The following is a 21,389-nucleotide window of genomic DNA, read 5'->3' as shown; positions in this document are numbered from 1 at the left end:
ATTGACTCAAATTGAGAATTGAGTTGTGAAGTAATTGTGAAAAAGAGAAGAGGTTTATGATATTGTCTCCCTTGCCGGGATGTTATTGCTCTTGATATTATTTCCCTTACAGGGATGTTATTGCTCTTGATATTGTTTCCCTTGCCAGGATATTATTGCTCTTGATATTGTTTCCCTTGCCAGGATATTATTGTTATACTATTGGTCCCTTTCCGGGATTCTATTGTGATTCTATTGATTCCCTTGTCCGAATTGCTTTGTGATTGTTGCTTGGGTAAGGATGAGCGCAAAAGCATGAAGGGTGATGCCGTGCGTGATATTTGTAAGTGAGTGTTAATGCACGAAGGGTGATGTCGTGCCGATATTGTAAATGTAAAAGCATGAAGAGTGATGTCGTGCCATGATATGAGTGATAATGCACGAAGGATAATGTCGTGCCATGATTATGTGAGGTAAAAGCACGAAGGGTGATGCCATGCCGAATATATTGATTCTTATGGTGAGAACGAGAGTAAAAGCACGAAGGGTGATGTCGTGCACTTGTTATTGATTTCCTTATTCTTGCTTATAGTTGAATTTTGGTATTCCACATGATTCTTTACTGAATTCCTCTTTATACATGATATTCCCCGAGCATGTTTCCCCTTCCCATCTTTAACTTCTAGTTTCTGTCGTTATTACTTGCTGTATATGATATAACTGCACAAGTTTATTTGGTAGTCTTGTTCTAGCCTCGTCACTACTTCGCCGAGGTTAGGCTAGACACTTACCAGCACATGGGGTCGACTGTGCTGATACTACACTCTGCACTGTGTGCAGATCCCAATGCTGGAGCTTTTGAATCACAGTGAGGTTGCTTCCTTCAGTCCATCAGGAGACCCGAGGTAGTCCTGCAGGCGTCCGCAGGCCTTGGCGTCCCCTTCCTATCTAGTTTTTCTTCAGTAATTTACTATTTCACAGACAAACATGTATCTATTTTGTTCGGACCCTATTTGTAGTATTCTTAGATAGTCTGTGAGATTGTGGCACTAGTTCTGGGTATGGATTATGTTTATGGATTCGTATCGGTATTATCTTAAATTGTTATATTTCATTCTTCCGCTTTATTATTTTCGCTGTTTATAGAATGTTAACTCACAATTGTTAAGGAATTAAAAATGAAAAGGGTAAAATAATTGAAATAATTGGCTTGCCTAGCTTTCACTAGTAGGCGCCATCACGACCCCGAGGGTGGAAAATCCGGATCGTGACATAAAAATCACAGAATTCTTTCCAAAGCAAGTATATGAATGCTAGTGTTGTTCATTTAGCATTGTTTCTTAATATGAAATTATTTTTGTACTTTTTATATTATATAAAATCTTGTTAATTATCGTTTTATAAACAAATGAGACATCTTAGTAATGTTGTGATTCTTATGCGATTTTTGAAAATAAAGTATCAAAACTAACTTAAACAAATATAACGAAGAGAAATTGAAATGATTGGAATGGAGCTGAATATACAGAAAATATTTCCTAATTAGAATTCTAACATGAGAATATGTACCATTAAAATAAAACCGTACAAAATGTCCTTAGATAAAGAAATGTATATTTTGTTTAATAGAACATTTTAGTGCTCATATTGAAAAATGCAGCGGGTCTGGTTTGTTTTGAGTACTCACATGCATTTATCCAAAGAAAAGAATCTAAAACTAAATTATTCTCACATGTATTACCGAAAAAAGGGATCTAAAACAAAATCCAGCTCATTATTCTTAATTAAACAACTGGTAAGTACAATTTATTAGCTGACTGATTCCAATGTTATTCCTCCACACTTATAATTAAGTTTGTACACTTGTTATTCAAATCTATAGAATAAGTAATTATCAAGCATTGGTTTAACGAGGTCATGTGAGATATATTCATCCATCTTTAATTTCCACGTGTATGTCATCTTATTACTTCTAATTTGGATAACCCAACTATGAAGCATGCTTTACTATCACATGTCACATGACATGCAATTAAAGAACATAAACTTGTTAGTATCTTCAAGCATTAACCTCATTGATTTAACTAGGTGGTAATATCATGTGCAAAGAACTAATTCCCGAGGAATATAGGAATTTAAATTATACTCCATTGTCTTAATTTATTTGAAGCTGATTGACGAAACACGACTTTTAAAATGTAAAGGAATTTTCTTTAAATTTGTGATCGAAAATAAATCATAAAAATTTATATGTCTAGAAATCATTTTACTAAGGATAAAAAGAAAATTTTAAACTGAAATTGTTAATAAATAAAAAATATTATTATTATTTTTGGGATAGAATAAAAAAAAGTATATCACATGAATTGGTCATTCAAACTCCTTACCTCCCCCTCCAACTGCGCCATCACCCATTGTCCTATTTAGCGATTTAATTGGCTTTTGCTATATTCTTCTTTTCTTTTTTATGGTTTTATATTTAGCAGAAATATAGACATTCATAGAGGCATTTTTTAACTCTCCACTTTCAGATCACTCACGCTATTAGTTGACATGATAATTTAAGTATGTTAATTAAGCCTAAAACAACATTTTCGTTTTTTTTATATCGGAGATGGGAAATCCAATGGAACTATAAATTATATACTACTTGATTTAATAGGGGAGGCCTACTCACGAAAAACTTGAATATTAAAAACAATTCAACAAATAATTTAAAAACAATGCTATGATTATTCTAGAGAGCAAGTTGTCTACGAGGGGTCTATAAATTATGCACTTTGTAAAGCAATAAAATGCTCATACAAATACTTTTCCAAAGCATTAAAATTCTAGCATGGCACTACTTAAGCTTAGTGTTGTCCTAGCTATCTTTCTCCTGGCGTCCACAAGTTAGTATACATCTTTACTTGATCTTAATATATATTGTAGTCTTAGTATCCATCTTTACTTGATCTTAATATATATTGTAGTCTATATTATTTTCGTTGTTACTATGTATATATGACTATATGTGTGTGTGAATCGAATAATCACTATGCATGATAATTGAATGTTCTATTTTTCATGTTATACCCCTCATAATTGGATTTTGATAACCATGATGATGAAATATTTCAGTTAATTCAAATACGCAACTCGTGGCTGCACGGGATGTTGATCGTGATCTCACAGAAGTTAAGAGACGACTACTCCCACAACTTAATACTTGCTTTAGAGCTTGTACTTCAATTGATGAATGCCGTGTCGATTGTTGGACTTGTTGTATCTGCACATCGATTTTGGGTTCCTCTAAATTCTGTTACATGTGATAATATGGCCAATATATTGCAACGAACTCTTGCTACAGGAACAATAAATTTGAATAAAAAGGCTGCAGGCCTTGCTGGCTTTTCAATTTAGTACTTGAATAATGTGTGATATTTATTTATGAATGTACCGCATGTGGAATCTATTATCTAGGTTCCTTTGTCTTGTTTGTACCAGTAATAATATTTATAATTCTGCACCTTTTACCTTTCTCTAATGCAATATTTCTTTCTAAATATTTATACAATGATTTTGATTTATTGGTTGCGCTCCTTTAATTTGAAATCTTTATAAATTTAAATAATTAACATGTACAAATAATAGTGAAATAAGAGATTCGTATTTTTTTAAAGCAAAACTACTTAACGGTAAAAACTACTCCCTCCGTCCACTTTTACTTTTCCACTATGAATTTTGCACAATCCTTAAGAAATAATAAATGAAGTGCATAATTTACCATGATAGTCATATTAATTGATGTATATTTTTAATGAATTTGAGAAAATGATAATTGAAATGAGTAAATAATACTATGAGTATAATATGAAAGAAAAATTATCTTCTTGATATGCTAAAAGTGACAAGTAAAAAAGAAAATGTGTTTTTAAAATACTGGACAAGTGAACAGAGGGGGAGGTAGTAATAAGAAGCAATATTCTCATCAAATGGAAAGTTAAGCATGAGTTCAATAGTGCATCATACACTTCATAGTTACTCACTCGATCAATTTGCATAAGATTTAAGAGTATTTATTCCCTTTGCCTTTAATATGGGGACAAGGAATTCCCGAGGACTTAAATCAACGGCTTAAATGAATTGGGTCATTAAAGATAATTTCAAAATATTAAAAAATGTCCTTCATTTATTATTAACTATTTCACGTGTTTCTTGAAATGAAACTTTCCTAAAAGTTCCCAATAATACAGTAGAAATATATTAAAAGCACGAAGACCTTTAGCAAAATGTCATTCGCCTTTTTTATTTTTAAAAAATAAATTTCATATTGGACAAAATTGTAATTTAAATTATATTACTCATATTTAGGACTTTAAAATTAATTAAAATCTTAGTTATTAAATTTTCTTGTTTGAAATAGTTAGAGAGTCCTAATATTTACAACTTTAAAATAGATTAAGATTTCTCTTACCTATTTTCTTTTCCTAATTAACCTATGTAACATATTAATAATTAGTAGTACCAAATTAGAAATTCTTTAAGGCTAAACATTAACTACAACTACTTGACAAGACTACACGTAATAGAGTCCTTGGGCATAAAATTTTCTTTGAAAATTAACTATGTATTGTTTATATTTGTTGTTTTTCCTAATATTTAGTATCTTGAGATCAATTAAAATTTTGTTTATTAATTTTATCCTATTTATTTGAACTAAGTCCTTATATTTAGGATTTTTATATCAATTAGAATATAATCAGAATCAATTAAAATAATATATAACACTATATTAAAAGTACGAAGCCCCTTAGTGGAATGTTGTGATGACCCTCACTTGTTATAAAATGAAATTCTGCGTTTCGAGGCTTTAAAAACCTCTTTTAGCATCACCTCAATTTGCGTGCGCAGTCCAGGTGTGTAGCCGGAAAGCTTATATGTGAAAATCTATAAAAAATAATAAATTTTGACTATAAAATGAATTAATTTGACTTCGGTCAACGTTTTAGGTAAACGGACCCGGACCCGTGATTTGACAGTCCCGGAGGGTCCGTAGGAAAATATGGGACTTGGGCGTATGCCAGAATCAAATTCTAAGGTCCCAAGCCCGAGAAATAAATGTTTAAAGAAAAATTATTTTCTGAAATTGTTTAAAGGATTTGGAAATGAATTTTGATTAGAACATGTTGGTATCGGGCCCGTATTTTGATTCCGGCGTCCGGTACAGGTCTTATATGTGATTTAAGATGATTCTGTGAAGTGTGGTAAGAAACGGAATCCGTTTGACGTGATTCAGACCTTAATTGCAAAAACTTTGGTGTTTGAAGAAGTTTTGAGAAATTTCATTGATTTTGAGGTTTAATTCAGTGTTCATGATGTTATTTTGGTGATTTGATTACACGAATAAGTCTGTGGGATGTTTTTGAGGTTATGTGTATATTTTGTTTGGAGCCCCGAGGGCTCGGGTAAGTTTTGGATAGGCCACGGGATGTATTTTGGACTTAGAAAAATTGCAAGTTTTCAGCTAATGTGCACAGGTCTGCAGGCTTCGCAATAGCCTGATCGCAAATGCGATCACTTGGCTCGCAAATGCGAAAGGCCAGTCGCAAATGCGATATTTTTGATCGCAAATGCGAAACTCCCCTGTTCAGCCTTGGGTCGCAAATGCGACCCTGTCTTCACAATTCCCAGCTCGCAAATGCGGGCCTCCCTTAGCATTTCCCAAAATAGCAGAGGTCGGGGTTCGCAATTGCGAAACCCTATTCGCAATTCCCATACCTGAGACCTGCAACTTTTTTACTTAGACGATTTTAAACCCATTTTTCATATCCTCTCAAAACATAAACACACTAGAGCGATTTTTCAAAGGCTTCTTCTTCTCCAAATCAATTGTAAGTCATTTTTAACTAGTTTTCTTCAATCATTAACATCCTTTAACATGATTTCAACTTAAAATCAATGATTTTTATGGGGGAAATTGGGTGTTTTGGTAGAACCTAGTTTTTTAAAAAAATGGGGATTTGGACCTCGATTTGAGGTCCGATTTCAAAACAAATTATATATTTGGGTTCGTGGGGGAACGAGTAATCGGGTTTTGGTTCGAACCTCGGGTTTTGACCGTGTGAGCCCCGGGGCAATTTTTGACATTTTTGGGCAAAACTTTGGGAAATTCATTTTCATGCATTCAAATTGATTCATTTAGCGTTTATTGATGTAATTAAGTAACTTGTGACTAGATACGAGCGAATTGACGGTGGAATCAAGGGGTAAAGCCATAATTGAAACTTGAGTTGTGTTCGTGGCATCGAGGTAAGTGTTTGTCTAACCTTAGCTTGAGGTATTAGGAGTTGTGTCCTATTTTCTATTTGCTTCTTATTGAGTACGATGTATAGGCATTGTGACGAGTATCTATACGTTGGTATCGAGCATGACCGTGAGTCTTAAATTGCAATTTATTGTGTTCTTAAATGATACTACATATGCTTTAATTGATGATTCTCGGTATTGAGCAAGGATTAAGATTGTTTTCGTAGATATTACTTATGATTGAGTATTGGTGTTAGCTGAGATGGTTATATGTTGAGTTAAGATTGGTTATAGTTGCTTTTCCCTTACCGGGACATATTTACTTTACTGTCGATTCCTTTGCCGGGATAGTATAGATCTTTGTTGATCCCTTGCCGGGACTCTTGTTATGGTTGTTGTTAAATGTTATATGTGGATCGGGTTGCATGCCGCAATAATGTTATATGTGGATCGTGTTGCACGCCGCAACAATGTTATATGTGGATCGGGTTGCGCGCCGCAATAATATTATATTGGATCGGGTTGCACGCCGCAACAGTGATATAAATGGATTGGGTTGCACGCCGCAACAATGTTAAATGATAGGGATCGGGTTGCACGCCGCAACAGTGTTAAATGATTGGGATCGGGTTGCATGCCGCAATAGTGTTAAATGATAGGGATCGGGTTGCGCGCCGCAACAGTGTTATTATTGTTTTGTTGTTGTAGATTTTGAAGTGTTCTCGCATATGTCTCTTGAGTTTCTACTGAATTTGATATTTCCCCCGTAGCATGTACCCTCTCCCATGTTATTTGTTTATTCCTGTTTATTTTCCGTTGTATATTATATAACTGCACAGGTTTATCTGGAGTCTAGTCCTAGCCTCGTCACTACCTCGCTAGGATTAGGCTAGGCACTTACCAGTACATGGAGTCGGTTGTGCTGATGCTACACTCTGCACTATGTGCAGATTCCGGAGCAGGCTTTGGACAGTAGCACTTGAGGAGCATGCCTTCAGTCCAGCCAGAGATCCCGAGGTAGTCCTGCAGGCGTCCGCAGGCCCGACGTTCTCTTCTACTTTATTATGTACTCTGTTTTTATTAGATTTCGAGACAGATTGTATTTCTTTCTGACATTTTTTGTAGTAATCTTAGTCCGTCCGTGATATTGTGAAACCGAATTTCGGGTAGAGATGTGAGTTGTCATTATCGTATTGGTTTTGGTTATTATATTAGATTAAGTCTTCCGCTTGATTTCATTTATCGTTAATATCTAAATGTTGGTTACCTGTTAAATTCAGATTGTTAAAAAGGGTTAAAAATGAAAGAGTTAGCAATTTCTTTGTTTAGTGGCTTGCCTAGCTTCTATGAGTAGGCGCCATCACAACTCCCGAGGGTAGGAAATTCGGGTCATGACAAATGTTGTTCGCCTTTTTTACCCTGATTTCACATTGGATAAAAGTGTAAATTACTAATCTTTCTAATATTCAAGTGAAATACATTTAAAATTTGGTATTAACTCTTTTCTTATTTAAACTATGTAGAAACTCCTAATATTTAGGTTAAATAAATTTATTTCTTAATTTTTTAAATATTAGAGTTTACTATGCAATGTAAACCACACATAAGCACATTAGGACGATTAAAAAAATATTTTTAAATAATCGACATGCTTGCATTTAAAAATAATAAATTATCGTAATAATATACAACATTCTTTAATTTTAATTTACATATTGTAACATATGACCATATTAAATCACAAACTCAATTACAATAGTTGATAGATGAAGCATAGATAAGATACTTAAAATATATATATTGAAATTAGTTGTCAATCATAGTTTAATTTATAAGAAATTTAAGATCGTTTAAATTATAACGTCCTACATATTTTTTAATCTATGCTTTTAAATAATATAGGAAGTCACGCGTACTCTAAGACTAGTATAGTAGGAAAGAGTAAATTAAAGTCAACTGCTCTACTATTTTTATGTAAGCAAATAATACCTCATTCATCTAGCTTTTGCATAAAATGAAAAACTCTTTTAAATTAACATTTTCAAGTGGTTTTTAAAATTTTGAAACTCTACAAAACAAATCTTCATTGTTATCTCAAAATGAGGCTTTGAAAATCAAAAGAAAAATCTAAAAGAGAAAAAAGAGAGGTATTAGACTCTAATTTGTATATTGCTTCAATGTCACGATCCAAACCTGGACCCAGTCGTGATGACGCCTCTCATGAAGACAAGACCAACCAATTAAACCCAATTCACTTTTTAAACAGTTAAATAACATAAAAGAGTCCGAAACATGATATAGCAATACTAAGTAGCGAATAATGCCAATAAAGTAAGGAAGTACAACCCAACACAGCCCAAACCGGGGTGTCACAAGTCACGAGCATCTACTAAGGTATAAATACAACTGAAAGTCTGAGTGTACAAATACAGACTAATGAATAAAGAGAGAGAGAGAAGCAGTGCTGCGAACACCGGCAGCTACCTTGCTAAACTCTGATGACTCTGCCTCCGATCAGCCAAAACCCGCTACCGGGTGTATAAATACCTGAATCTGCACACAAGGTGTAGGGATTAAAGTGAGTACTCCAACTCAGTGAATAACGAATATAAATAATGACTGAAAGTAAGAAATCACGTAAAACACAAGGCATTCCATACTGAAGCAGTAAAATCACTTAAAATAGTAAAACAGTGAAAAGTCAAGTGAAAATCCCTTTCTCAACAAGTAAAACAAGTAATTGACAGGTAAATATGAAAGATAAACACATAAAGGTTCGCCCTTCGGGCACAATGTCAACAACTCCGCCCCTCGGGCAATATCTCAAAACAATAACAGCCCCTCAGGCAATCACATAGAACGGTACCAGCCCCTCGGGCTAATCACATAGAACAATACCAGCCTCTCGGGCTATCACATAGAACAATATCAGCCCCTCGGGCTATATCTCATATCACAATAGGTACCCACGCTCACTGGGGTGTACAGACTCTGGGAGGGGCCCCTTTACGGCCCAAGCGCAATATCAAGCCATCACGTGCCATCAAATCTAGGCCCTCGGCCTCATATCAATCAAGCCACCTCATGACATATTTATGTATCTCAGGCCCTCGGCCTCATATCAGTATCAACATATCCTCACAACTAGGCCCTCGGCCTTACTCAGTCCAAAAATCATCACAAGCCCCTCGGCAATAGTAAAATAGTATTTCTCAGCCCAAAACATCATTTTAAAATATCATTTAAGTCTCAAAACTGAGTAAAAGTGGCTGAGTAGTAAAACAGTGAAAAATAACATAACCGAGTTCAAGTAATAAGTCAAAACAGTGAAGAAATAGTAATAAAAATCCCCGAAGGGTTCAAATAGTTGTCACAAAGCCCAAATATGGCAATCAACCCCAATCTTGATGATAGCAAATATGTTTCAGTCAAATACGCGGTAAAATCATCAATCGGGATGGACCAAGTCACAATCCCCAATAGTGCATGACCCCACGCTCGTCATCAAGTATGTGTCTCACCTCAATATAGCACTACGATGTGCAAATCCGGGGTTTCAAACCCTCAGGACATCATTTACAATCATTACTCACCTCGAACCGGCTAAATCTCTAGCTCACGACGCCTTTTGCCCCTCAAATTGGCCTCCACACGCGTCGAATCTATCCAAAATTAGAACATGGACATCAAAATATGCTAAGAGAACAAAGCCCAAGCAAAAACAATCAAAATATGACACAATTCTCGAAATTACCAAAACTCGAGCCCCGGGCCCACGTCTCAAAATCGAGTAAAATTTAGATTTTTAGAATCCTCATACCCTCACGAGTCTAACCATACCAAAATTATCCAATTCTGGTACCATTTGGTCCTTCATATCATCATTTTATATTTTTGGAAGATTCCACAAATATTCTTCTCAAATTCCATCGTAAATCACGAATTAAATGATGAATTCAATGATAGATTCATGTACTCTAACCAAATCTGAGTTAGAATCACTTACCCCGATGAGTTTCTTGAAAACCTTCGAAAAATCGCCAAAATCCGAGCTCTCTAGGTCAAAATATTAAATAAAACCATAAACCTCATATTTATAGATTACCCCACGAATTTTCACCTCTGCGGACCGCACAAAAACGACCGCGGTCCGCACAAAACCAGTGCAGTCCGCACAAAAACGACTGCGGCCGCACAGGTTTTTATCTGCAGTGATAGGCTTTAGTCGTTTTGCCATAACTTTCGCTACAGATGTCCAAATTATGACATCTGTACCTTTCTGGAAACTAGACACGAATAACTACAATTTTCGTTTTTGAATTATCTTAAAATTCCTTGTAGATCAAAAGATATGAGTTTCCAAAGTAGGACCAGTGAAATGTTCCCCACCGCGGTCACACTGCATTTTGTGCGGTCCGCACAACACCTACCGTGGACACACTTCTTTTTGTGCGGACCGCGCTGGTGGGTTCCGAGGCCTGCAACCCTTCTGGACCTGCTACAGCTATGATTTTCGGCCTAAAACATCCCAAAACCTACCCGGAACCCCCGGAACTTCAAACCAATTGTACAAACACATCCCATGACATCGTTCAAATTTGTTCAAAACTTCGGAACGCTCACAACAACATCAAATCACCGATTTAACATAGGATTCAAGCCTAAGAACTCCAAGAACTCTTAAATTATGCTTTCGATCAAAAGGTCTATCAAATCTCGTCCGATTGGCCTGAAATTTTGCACACACATCCCAAATGACACAACGAAGCTACTGCAACTCTCGGAATTCTATTCCGACCCCTATATCAAAATCTCGCCTATCAACCGGAAATCGCCAAAATATCAACTTCGCCAATTCAAGTCTAAATCTTCTCTACAACTCCAAAATCCATTCTGATCACGCTCCTAAGTCACAAATCACCTAACGGAGCTAACCAAACCATAAAAATTCCAATCCGAGATCAAATACACACAAGTCAAATCTTGGTCAAACTTTTCAAATTTTAAGCTTTCAACTGAGACTGTTTTTCCAAATTCATTCTGATTAACCTGAAACCCAACACCAACGATTTACATAAGTCATAATATACCACACGGGGCAAGTCATGCCCGAGAACTGGCAAACGAAGTACAAAAGCTCATCAGGTCGTTACATTCAATTTTTTTACTATTGGAAAAACTACATGTTATAGGAGTAATTCATACAAATTGAGAGTCACTTTAATATTTTTAAAGTACATGTAATGACCCAGCTTTTTTTTTTTGGCGTTGACTTGTGTATCATTGCCCATGTTGGGCTGACTCCCTTTTAGGTTCAAGTGGTTTATTATCCCATTCAAAAGGTGAAGATGGTGTTATTTCTAAACCCAAAAGATTAGGGGGTTAAGTAAAATTTACTCTAAAATCAACTTTATATATTTAAGAAATGGTTGCTTAATACGGCTTGATCATGAGTCATGACCAAAAGCAGATGGATTTCAGCCCAGGGACATCAAAACCATGTTTACAAACGAAATAATGTAAACCTTGAACTTATGTGGACTGAATTCGAGGTGTTTTATTTCGTTTGTAATTTCTTGAATGAGAAGGGAATATTACGGCCATTTTTGCCGACAGATTCTCTTTTTTAGGCATTTGGACATAAAAATTATAATTATTTTTTTAAAAAAAATTGTATTTGGAGTTAAGTTAAAAATCGGTATTTGAAATTTGAAATTTGAAATTATATTTGGACATGCATTTTACTTGAAAATATGTTGAAGTTTTGTGAGCGGTGGAAAAAAAATTTCTGAAAAGTTTGAAAAAGTGAATTTTTTTTTTTCCCAAAATTTTATAAAATTTTATGAACAAACATGTTTTAAAAAACTTTAGGAAACAAAAAAAATCTATGAACAAAGGCTTCCTTTGTGATTGTGTGATTGGGGTAAGATGTATATTTATTGCCAATGTGTTTTTCAGTGACAATTAGCATTTGCTTGACAAATAAAAGTACTAAAATTATATTTGTGTTAAAAGCACAGTGCATAGCCACTGTCTTTTAATATGTTAATTTTCAAGTTATACTTTCATATAGCGACATAAATAGTGATAAAAGGAGTAAATTTTATGGGTGGTCATTTAGTTCTGCGTTTATTATCCAAAAATCATTTTTTTGCATACGTAATAGTTATTCAATTTTACGTTCGTTATCCCAAAAGTCATTTTTTTGTTACACAGATTAATTTACTTTGGTCTAGTTATCACAATAGTCAATTGACCAGATTTTATAATACTTTTACTCTAAAAGTTTATTATGCCCTTAATAATATAAATCCTCCCAACTATATTTTATACTATATAATATATTTTTATCCAGGTATTTTACTTATAATTAAGATAACTTTATATTATTTTATTTATTAATTTATAATATATCTGTACATTTTAATTTTCCCATGGCACTCAATTGTTTAATCATGTTAAAACATGAACATGTTTTAAAACATAAAAATAACAAAAAATATTTATTTTTTATATTTATATAAAACAATAAAAACATATTTGTTGACAAAATGAGTTTTCTTATAGTCATTAAATCTTTTTTGTGATGACCCAAAGAGTCATCTCATGTTCTAGAACTCAATTCTGTATTTTGAGGCCTTTAAAATCTCATTTTATCCTTCCTCTATTTGAGTGCGCAGTCCGGACATGTTTCCGGAAAGCTTTTATGTTGAAAGTTGATGAAAATAATAATTTTTTCCTTTAAAAGTTGATTTAGTTGACTTTGGTCAACGTTTTGAGTAAACGGACCCGTACTCGTATTTTGACAGTCCCGGTGAGTCCGTATCGAAATATGGGACCTGAGCGTATGCCCCAGATCGGATTCGAAGGTCCCTATCCCGAGTTATAATTATAAGTCTGAATATTTAATGGTTTTTAAAAAATTATTAATGTTTGATCTTGTTGGTATCTGGTCCGTATTTTGGTTTCGGAGCTCAGTACAGGTTTAATATAATATTTAAGTTATGTCTGTAATATTTGGTGAAAAACAGAGTTGGTTTGACGTGATTTGGATGTCCGGTTGAGAAAATAAAATTTTCAAAGTGTTCTTGAGAATTTCATTTGATTTGGTGCTAAATTCGTAGTTCTAGGTGTTATTTTGGCGATTTCATCGCACGAGCAATTTCATATGATGTTTTAAAACTTGTGTGCATGTTTGGTTTGGAGCCCCGAGGGCTTGGGTGAGTTCATAGGCTACGGAGTGAAAATAAAAAATTGAACACTGCTGGTTTTAGTTGCAGGCCTCAGACCTCACAAATGCGAGGTCAATCATCGCATTTGCGATCTATGAAGAGTTCGCATTTGTTACCAGCTTAGTTTGCATTTGCGAAGAAGGCAGGACTGTGGGAATCTCGGAAAATGCGATGGTTTTCTCGCAATTGCGGGCTTCGCATTTGCGACATCTACAGCTAGTAAAACTTGACTTAGACGAGATTTTTGCTCATTTTTTAAAACTTTCAAAACAAGAAATCCTCTAGGCAATTTTTCAAAGACCACTTCTTCCCCAAATCATAGGTAAGTGATTCTTAACTCATTTCTTTCAATCTTTCACTTCATTTTACAAGATTTCAACCTAGAATATAAGATTTTCATGGTGCAATTGGGAATTTTTGGATAGAAACTAGGGATTTTAAAATTTGGGAATTCGGACCTTAAATTAAGGTTGGATTCCAAAACTAATTATATATCCGGGCTCAAGGGTGAATGAGTAATCGGGTTTTGGTCCGAATTTCGGGTTTGGACCAAGAGGGCCTGGGTGTTGACTTTTGTTGACTTTTTAAAAAATGGCCTAAATTGAATTCCTTGCAATCGTAGGTAATTCCTAAGGCTTAAATTGAATTGTTTGATTTGTAATTTGCTAGATTCTATTGGTCCGGAGGCTTGTGTGAAGGGAAAAGTGGTGGTTGAGCTTTGAGTTTGGCCTTGGAGCTAGGTAAGTGTCGTGTCTAACTTTTACTCGAGGGATTAGGAACCCTTGACTTATTTGCTATATGAAAATCCATGTAGTGGCGTATAGGTGGGGTGACGAGTACCTATGCGCCGTCAATTTACTATTTTGCATGTTTCTTTCCCGTTCTCTTTATATTGTTCCTTCCCTGCTTTAAATTTTACATGGCTACTTGTACTCCTATGTCTAAATGCTACCTGTTGATACTGTTTCACCTTGTTGAAGACAATTATTGTACCGTAGTTTCTTTATCCCCTATTGCTTGCTTAAGCTGTTCTTATTGTATTTTGGTGATATTCTGGGTTGGTCTCGCTGTGTAGCATTGTTCGTGTAGATTCTATATCGATTGGGGTTTCTTTTTCTTAGTTTAATTTGATAATTATTTATTGTAAAAGCCTTGTGATTTAGCTTACTGATTTTGTACATTGAGTGTTTGGTTCTGATATGGTGGGATCGGGCTGCACTCCGCAGCAGGTGTAATAAGGGAGGATTGATATGGTGGAATAAGGGTGTATAAATATATACAGCACCACAACAGGTGTAATAAGAGTGGATTGATATGGTGAAATAAGGGTGAAATTGCGATATATATATATATATATATATATATATATATATATATATATATATATATATATATATATATTATTTAATGTTCTTGATATTGTTATGGTGAAATAAGGGAGGATTATGTGTTGTCTGGTGGGATCGGGTTGCGCATCGTAACAACCTATATGTTTCTATTTTTTGAGCTGCGTTATTTTTATTATATTTTTGTTTGAACTGGTAAGAATGGTAATACAGGATGATACTGGTTTATTTTTGAGATTGTGGTTACAATTTGTTGTTGGCTATTTAATTTCATACTGTATTTCGATTATTCTATCATTATTATATATTGCATACAACTTTTATCGTAAGTGACCCACCTTAGCCTCGTCACTACTTCGTCGAGGTTAGGCTCGGCACTTACCAGTACATGGGGTCGATTGTAGTGATACTGTACTCTGCACTTGCTATGCATATTTTGGAGCAGGTAGTGGCAGATTGAGAGGTTGGCTGCAGATTTTTATAACTAGGAGACCCAAGGTAGTCCTGCGGGCGTCCGCATGCCCTGGGGTACCCTTCTATGCTCCTACACTTACTGTTTTTACTTCCTTTCATAAACAGTCATATTTTCTTTCGAACAAATATTTGTAGCAAATCTTAGTGTGTTCATGGATTGTGACATCGGATTCTGGGTAGTAGTAGTAGTAGTAGTAGTAATAGTACATAAACAAAGAGGCTATTTACTTACTTCCGCATTTATTTTTACTGGTTTTAGCTTGTTTATTGTTAATCACTGAAACGTAAAGGATTTGGTTAATAAAAACTCTAATGTTTGCTTGCCTAGAAAGTGTGATGTTAGGCGCCATCACGGTCCGGATGGTGGGGATCCGGGTCGTGACACGTTGGTATTACAACACTAGATTGCCTAGGTCTCACAATTCACGAGCAAACTTAGTATAGTCTGGAGGATCGGTATGGAGACGTCTATACTTATCTCCCAAAGACTACTGGGTTTAGGAACAATTTCACTTTTATTCTTCTCTGTCGTGCGATTTTTTTCTCTCAATGCTAATTGAACTCTCTACTCTTGTTCTTTCGCAGATGGCGAGAATACGTACCGCTTCTTCAGCTAAGCAGCAGCCAGAGCCCCCAGTGGTAGCTCCTACAAGGGGCAGAGGGCGAGGCCGAGGCCGAGGCCGTGCCAGAGGCTGAGGCAGAGGCAGGGCTCAGTCCAGAGCTCGAGCAGCAGCACCAGCGGCAGAGCCTCAAGTAGAGTTTGTTGAGGAGGCTCTAACCCAGACCGCTCTAGCAGGGCCAACTCAGGTTCCAAAGGGGTTCATCACTACCTCGGTACTTCAGGATGCTTTGGTCCGTCTAGTAGGCCTTATAGAGAGTGTGGGATAGGGCAGCACATTTCCTCTACCACCAGTCGTCTCTCAGGCTGGGGGAGGAGCACAGACTCCCGCTACCCACAGTTCGGAGTAGATGGCTCCTCAGTGTCAGATCCTAGTAGCTCAACCCATTGAGGTAGTTCCGCCGTATGTTGTAGTACAGTCTAGTGATGTATCACCTATGTCTTCTGAGGCTTTGTGGAGATTGGATAGGTTTACCAAGATTTTCCCAGTTCACTATGGCGGTACATCTTCAGAGGATCCCCAAGACTATCTGGACAATTGTCATGAGGTGTTACATAACATGGGGATAGTGGAGACTAATAGGGTCGACTATGCTGTATTTCATCTGCCAGGTTCCGCTAAGAAATGGTAGAGGGATTTTTTGTTGCCAAGACCAGTTTGATCACCAGCTTTTACCTGGGATCAGTTCTCTCAGCTATTTCTGGAGAATTATCTTCCTATCACTCAGAGAGAGGACTACCGGAGGCAGTGTGAGTGTCTGCAACAGGGTTCTATGACTGTCACTCAGTATGAGACTTGATTTGTGGATCTGGCCTGTCATGCTATTCTTCTGCTTCCTACCGAGAGAGAGAGAGAGAGAGAGAGAGAGAGAGGGTGAAGAGATTTATTAAGGGACTTGCCCAACTTATCAGACTACAGATAGCTAAGGAGACTGGGAGCGATATTTCTTTTCAGGCGGCAACAAATATTGCTAGGCGAGTCGAGATGATTTTAGCTCAGGGGAGTGGTCAGGGGTCTGGCAAGAGGCCACGTCACTCTAGTGGATTTAGTGGGACCTCATCTAGAGGTCGAGTTACTTTTGGTAGAGGCCATTGATGATGGGCTATAATTACGTAGTTTAGTTGCTTATTGCACTCTAATTTACTGCACTTTAATTGAGTTTGAGCTTTAATCTCTAGTGTTTTGCACTAATGGTGTGTTTTATACTTTGTAGGAGTGATTTCGAGCTATATAGATGCTATGGAATGAATTCAAGTGATTTGGAGCTTTGAAGTCTGAGTAAAAGCCCAAGGAATTATGTCGGGATCGTGTTGGGGGATCAACGGATGATAGTTAAGAACGAACGATGAATCGAGTAGGCATATTGCATACTGTATAGTAAAATGCATATAACATTTGTCTCATAACCCCATTTGGGATTCACAACATATGGTTGAAAAGATAACTCAAAGGGCTACAACTTTTATGTTTTACGTTTTTCCATATTCCAAACAGAACAGGGTAAAAAGTGCATGTCAAGTGCACAGTCGCGCTCAGGCCGAGATCAGGTTGCGCTCGTAAGGGAGAATCAAAGTGGATATGCGCGGTCAAAGCGCGACCGTGCACGTCCTGTCCGGAAAATGTGTCCTTTTTTGCGTAGGAAAAGGTGTAATTGTTTGGGCCCAACCCTACTTGGTATATATACATGGAGAAACGGTATTTTGAAGACCTTGGATATACTTTTGACACAGTTTAGACCTAAGGAGGCTAAGGAGACTGGGGATTCAACCTACGGAGGCAAGAACACATTGGGAGCAAGGCGAAGAAGTTTTCTACGAGTTTTTCACTTCCTTCTTCCTATTTCCATTGTTAGTTATGAATTGTAGTATTGGAGTTATGCATACTATTATTAATAGCTAATTTGTTATCTAGGGTTTTGATAGAACCTACTGAAGGATAATTTTCTTGTTACGTTAATATAGATTTGCCATAGTATTTTCTTTATTTGTTCAACTATATTATTATTGTGGTTGGTTGAAGAGCTCTCAATTGGTTGTGCCTATTTAGTGTGTATTACTTGGGAGGGAGTGCATATTTAGGTAGTTGTTGAACAACATCACTCCCAATGTATATGAGGGATCAACACGGAGGGTTTAAAGGTGGGATTAGGGATAACGAAACTTTGAATGCGATATGAGTGAGCCGTACTTAATTCCACCTAGCATAATTTGGGAGAATATGTCTAGTAAATTGTGGTAATTACTTGGGAGAGAGTTACGACAGTTAGAGATCTCATCATCGGTAGAGAATACTTAGGCGAATTTATAGAAAACGTAGTGGGAAGGATTCCGACAATAGGGTAAATCATAACTCTAGACCTCCTTAATCTTGTCTCTAACCCTTAATATCTTTATTTGTTAATTTACTATTTTAATTTTTTAGTTAATTAGTTAAACACAAGAATCTTAATATCTATAAGTTAGAAATTATTCAAGCTTGTCTTCTTAGTAATAGGCAACAACTGTAGCTAAGCCTTAGTTCTCTGTGGGATTCGACTCCGGACTTGTAAACCGGATTATATTTGCAACAACCGCTTAGTCCTTTTTATAAGGCATAGTTGGGCGTGATCAAATTTTGGCGCCGTTGCCGCCACACTTAAGAATAGTGAGTACTTTGGCTGTGACACTTAGGCTCAGGTTTTGACTCTTGTATAAGTACCTTAAGTTGTATGTTCTTAACTTTTCTTAACTACTTTGACTAGAGTGTCTTGATGATCAAATCTTGAGTGAGTCATGTGCCATGTGAGTGCGAGGGTTGTTATATTCTGTGTATTGCATTTGATGTCTAGAACTTGCCCCGTGTGTTTGCAAAGCAAAATAGTAGTTTTGCTCAGTCTTAGAAGTGATATAGGCGTTTCTTTGTTGAGCCAGATATAGATATTTTAACCACCTAATTATTATGTATCGTAGTTAACCCCTTTGAGCCTGTAATCATGTTTCTTTGGCAACCACATTACAAGCCTTACCCAATTATTTGAATTAACCATCTATTTGAACCTTTTCACCTCTCATGGGCACTTGAATTATTATGAACTTTGTAAAAGTTAAAGTGTGGGGTGACTGGTTTGGCTTTGGAGTGGAACTAATGAAATAAGGAGAAAGGTGCACTGTTTTGAACAAGTAAGAGCCACTTGAATTGGAAAAAAAATATTTGTATTGCTGTAAAAAAAAATTATTCCTTGATAAGTGGTGGCTCTTGATGTAATTGTACTTAAAGAAGTATGGGGTAATATACATTTATGTGAAGGTGGAGTTTGGTTTGACGTAAGTATGGGGTTTGAATGTTAAAGTATATGTATTAAAATGCTTAGGGAGGTCTAGTCACTCTTATACCTAAATGTATCCTACCCATCCCGCAGCCTACATTACAACCAAATAAAGTCCTATTGGATCTTAGACTAAATGAGCTCGATTAGTACAGTAGTACACTACGGGCAAGCCTATGGTGCATCTTTTGTGGCATATGAATGTTATTTCTGAGAGTGAGTGAATTCTTTCTATCTTGAGTTCCTAAGTGCTCTTAAATTTTATTGTGTGGAACTACTCTCTTTTGTTGTATGAGGGCACTTGATTCATGAAGGAAAGGTAATGTCAGTGATCTCTATGTTAGAGTAAGTCGGTGAGTTGTGAATAATGCGTGGTACTTGTGAGTCAAATCTAGAGGTGAAGATGTTACGCTTTTGTGCTTAGTCTATTTTAAATATTTTTGGTTTGATGAGTTATGATAATTGTTTAAAAAGGTCGTGTCTATATAAAGTGTAGTTTGATTGCTCGAGGATGAGCAATGGTTTAAGTGTGGGGTGTTATGCCTTGTGCGTGTTAGGGCCATCCTCCCAGGCCGTTTCATTCAGCACTCCAAACTTCCCATAGTGCTTTAGGGAGTCGTGGTCCTTATGTGTCTCATTTAGGACAACCAGCTTACAGTGCATTGACAACTCCTATCAATGCACCTCCCATCCAGAGTTATTATTGTGTTCATTCGGCCGGTTCGCGTCAGTCTAAGTTTCCACTGCCACAATATCAGGATGGATATTTTAAGTGTGGTGGTTATGGGCCTATCAGGAGGACCTGTCCGAGATTATTGGGTGTTAAGCCACATCATCAGGGTTCTCGTGCCATGGTTCCAGCAACAGTTGTTGCATCGCCCGCTTAGCCAGCTAGAGGTAGGGGTCAGAGAGCTAGAGGTAGAGGTTAGGGAGGCAGAGGTGGAGGTTAGGCTGTTAGAGGTAGAGGCTAGGCTGCTAGAGGTAGAGGCCAGCCAATAGGAGGCTGTCCTAGAGATATTGTTCAGGGTGGTAGGGCCCAGCCCCAATGTTATGCTTTCCTAGCCAGGCTTGAGGCTGAGGCATTCGATGTTGTTATCACATGTACTTTTTCAGTTTGCAGTAGAGATGCTTCAATTCTATTTGATCCAGGATCTACATATTCCTATGTGTCATCTTACTTTGCTTCATATTTTGTTGCGCCCCATGATTCCTTGAGTTCCCTTGTATATGTGGGGGATTCTATTATTGTAGATCGCGTCTATCGTTCATGTGCGGTTTTTATTGGGGGTCTTGAGACTCGTGTAGATCTCCTACTTCTCGATATGGTTGATTTTGATGTCATTTTGTGGATGGATTGGTTGTCACCTTATCATGCTATATTTGACTATCATGCCAAGACAATGACCTTAGCCTTGCTAGGGTTGCCTCGATTAGAGGGGAGAGGGACTCTTGGTCATTCTACCAGTAGGGTTATTTGTTATATGAAGGCTCGACGTATAGTCGAGAGGGTTGTCTAGCTTATTTGGCTTATGTCCGTGATTCTAGTGTGGAGGTTCCTTCCATGGATTCTGTACCAGTTGTTCGAGAGTTTCCTGAGGTATTTCCTGCAGACCTGCTAGGGATGCCACCCAACATGGATATTAACTTCTGTATTGATTTGGATCCGAGCACTCAGCCTATTTCTATTCTGCCATACCGCATGGCCCTGCCGGAGTTGAAAGAATTAAAGGAGCAGTTGCAAGATTTGCTTGATAAGGGCTTTATTAGACCCCGTGTCTCGCCTTGAGGTGCACCCCGTATTGTTTGTAAAGAAGAAGGATGGATCAATGAGGATGTACATAGATTATCGGTAGTTGAACAAAGTCACTATCAAGAACAAGTATCCATTACCGAGGATTGATGACTTATTTGACCAGCTTCAGGATGCCAAGGTGTTTTCGAAGATTGATTTGAGATCTGGCTACCATCAGTTGAGGATTAGAGCATCTAATGTCCCTAAGACAGCTTTTCAGACTCGGTATGGGAATTATGAGTTTCTAGTGATGTCATTTCGGCTGACAAATGCCCCAACAACATTTATGTATTTGATGAACCATGTGTTTAAGCCTTATTTAGATTCCTTTTTGATTGTGTTTATTGGTGATAT

At 36.8% G+C, this 21,389-nt stretch overlaps 1 long non-coding RNA gene across 1 annotated transcript; it reads left to right on the top strand.

Annotated features, from left to right (window-relative positions):
• Positions 1 to 2,789: 2,789 nt before the first annotated feature.
• LOC138870026 (uncharacterized) lies at positions 2,790 to 3,548 on the top strand. Its single transcript, XR_011400214.1, has 2 exons — positions 2,790 to 2,870; positions 3,100 to 3,548. It is a non-coding gene; the product is annotated as an uncharacterized lncRNA (long non-coding RNA).
• Positions 3,549 to 21,389: the final 17,841 nt, after the last annotated feature.

Source organism: Nicotiana sylvestris, chromosome 6 (assembly GCF_000393655.2).
Source record: "Nicotiana sylvestris chromosome 6, ASM39365v2, whole genome shotgun sequence".
Lineage (NCBI taxonomy): Eukaryota > Viridiplantae > Streptophyta > Magnoliopsida > Solanales > Solanaceae > Nicotiana > Nicotiana sylvestris.
This window is presented reverse-complemented; position numbering and strand designations above follow the sequence as displayed.